This window comes from Montipora capricornis, chromosome 7, assembly GCF_036669925.1.
Source record: "Montipora capricornis isolate CH-2021 chromosome 7, ASM3666992v2, whole genome shotgun sequence".
NCBI lineage: Eukaryota > Metazoa > Cnidaria > Anthozoa > Scleractinia > Acroporidae > Montipora > Montipora capricornis.
In genome coordinates, this window is record NC_090889.1 from 41,751,542 (window position 1) to 41,754,041 (window position 2,500).

The window sequence follows — 2,500 nt, forward strand, 5'->3', positions numbered from 1 at the left end:
CCAAAATAATGATCTTTGCATTCTCATTCTCAACAACTGATTCCGGGCTATGCTTGTACCACTTTTCTCCACTTTATGTTGACCTGTTTGCAGAGACCCCTATGTATTGCTTTTGCAACATTATCATGTTGTCGCTTGTATTCCGACTGTGCTAAATTTGGAACATTCACTCGAGATGGCTGACAGTTTCATCACTTTTTTTGCATAATTTGCAAAGTGAATCCTCTTGTGTCTTGTCAATTTTGGCCTTAATCACCTTTGTTCTCAGAGCTTGACTCTGTGCTGCCATTAGAGGACCTTTGGTCTGCTTCTTTAGGTGGCACTTCTGAAGCCACTTCCAACTTTTCTCACTCGCTGTTTCTTTCATCTCTCTCAGAAAATGTCCATGGAGCTTCTTTTCTGTCACCTCCTTGATCCGTTCTTCTGTCTACCTCTTCTTAAACTCATCACAACTTTCCTTTGCGGTATTCATTCTTCATTCCTTTCCATGCTGTGGACAGCAGCCTCTCTCCACTCCCAGGTACATAGCTTGTGAGCCCTATTGTTGCTTGACACAAGTCATCTATTTAAACCACCTCTTTTTCTTGGCAGGTATAATCGCACTATGCTATCCCTTGGATGGAGCACCCCGTGCGTAGTTAGTGTTTTCCGTGTTCTTTTGTCCAATGATCTCAACTCTTCTCGGGTCCATTCAATAAAACTTGCTGAGTACATGTACGTTAGGAGAGAGACAGCCCATGACATTGATGCCGCCCAGCTTTGATTGTAACAGCTTACGCACTCTTCTAATTAAGTATTCTTTCATTAGGCTGATCTTCATTTATTCTTGCTGGACCTCATCTGCCTCCAGGAAACCCAAGTATTTATAACTGGCTCCCTCTTCCAGATTCTTGATCTGGTTTGCCATCTGGCAACTCAGTTCCCTCGGATTTGACAAGCTTTCCTCTACATATATGTACTACCAACTTTGCACATTTTGTCACCCCAAAGTCCATCTCTATTATCCGCACTGAACACTTGGACAGGATTCACTAGGATTCCAACCTCTTTTAGACTTTGCATGCAGCTTAAGATCATTCATGTAAAGTAGATGGTTCACTTGTTTGCCTTTGAGGTAATATCTGTACTTGGTCTTCGAAATTCCTTAGCAGTAGTCTTAACGGTATCATCGAGGCCACAAGCAACAGAGGTGATAGGGAATCTCCTTGGAATATACCCCTCTTGATCTCAATTTCACCTCTCATTGTTGAGGAAGAATACAGCTTGATCCTCCATTTCTCCATACTGTTGGAAAGAAGCCTCTTCACAACATTGTCTGCTATCCCAAACATGTCTAGACATTCCTTTATCCAATAGTGTGGTAGCATGTCGTACGCTTTTTGATAGTCGATCCAAGCCATAAAAAGGTTCTTCTGGCCAGCTAGCATTCTGCATAATTATCTTGTCTATAAACAGGAGATTGTGGGTCCCCCTAAAGCTTTTGTGGGCTCCTTTTTGCTCCTCATGTAAAAGCTTCCAGTCATCTAGGTACCAGTAGGCATCTTCAGCTATAATGCCAGTTAGTAATTTCCACATCAATGGAGGACGTGATGAGCCTGAAGTTGCTAGCTACACTGCCCAAACTTACTTCCTTGATGAACAGAGAGTTCTTCCATTGGTCATCCATAAGGGCACTTTTCGAGCCTCCAAACAAGGGTTGAGTTGTTCAACCAATCTGTCATGAACGCTTTTGAAGTTCTTCAGCAGAATCCCTGGACCAAGTCAGGGTTGGGAGATTTCCAATTAGGAACCTTCTTAAGAATCATCCTAAGCTTGTCCATATTGATTGCTTCCTCCTGGCAGAGCATATCTCCTCACTCCTCAAATCCTTCATTTCGCATTATTCTTGTGCACACTTAAGTGTCACTCCAAATTCTATTCCAGAGCTCTCTCGACTCTTCTGGATTGGGATGTACTTTTTTAATCTGCTTCATTTTCGAGCTCATAATAGAAACTAATTAAAATTGTTATTATTATTATTACAATTATAATAATGATTATTATTTTAAATAGGACACCTTACAAGCCTCGATCCTTACACAGTTCAGCTAAATTTTGAACCTGCGGGAAGACCAGGCACAGAAGACTATTACTACCTCAATTTCAAAGACAATGTTTGTGTTGTGTGTGGAAGTGATGAAAGTTACATGAGGAAGAATGTTGTTCCTCATGATTACCGCCGTCACTTTCCACTTGTGATGAAAGATCATCACTCGCATGATATTCTATTGACATGTCCAAAGTGTCACTGCCTGGCTAATCACCATGATGACCAACTCAGAAACGAACTGGCGATCAAGTATAATGCACCACTGGGTAAGCTCATATTCTACAATATATTGATGTAGTATATGGTTACTATGCATGCTCTGTAATGAACCTCCTGCGCAGAAATTCTTTTGGCTTGTCACACATTCTTTTCTCCTGAACAAGCAAGATTTGTTGGAGAGAAAAGGTTGCT

The 2,500-nt window shown here is 41.4% G+C and overlaps 1 long non-coding RNA gene and 1 pseudogene across 1 annotated transcript in view; both read left to right on the forward strand.

Moving 5' to 3' along the window:
* LOC138057245 (uncharacterized) overlaps positions 1-2,500 on the forward strand; it is a 234,549-nt gene that overhangs the window by 227,572 nt on the left and 4,477 nt on the right. The gene's annotated exons all lie outside the window — the stretch shown is intronic.
* The window catches only part of LOC138057234 (exonuclease 3'-5' domain-containing protein 2-like), a 15,719-nt pseudogene that overhangs the window by 8,742 nt on the left and 4,477 nt on the right, over positions 1-2,500 (forward strand).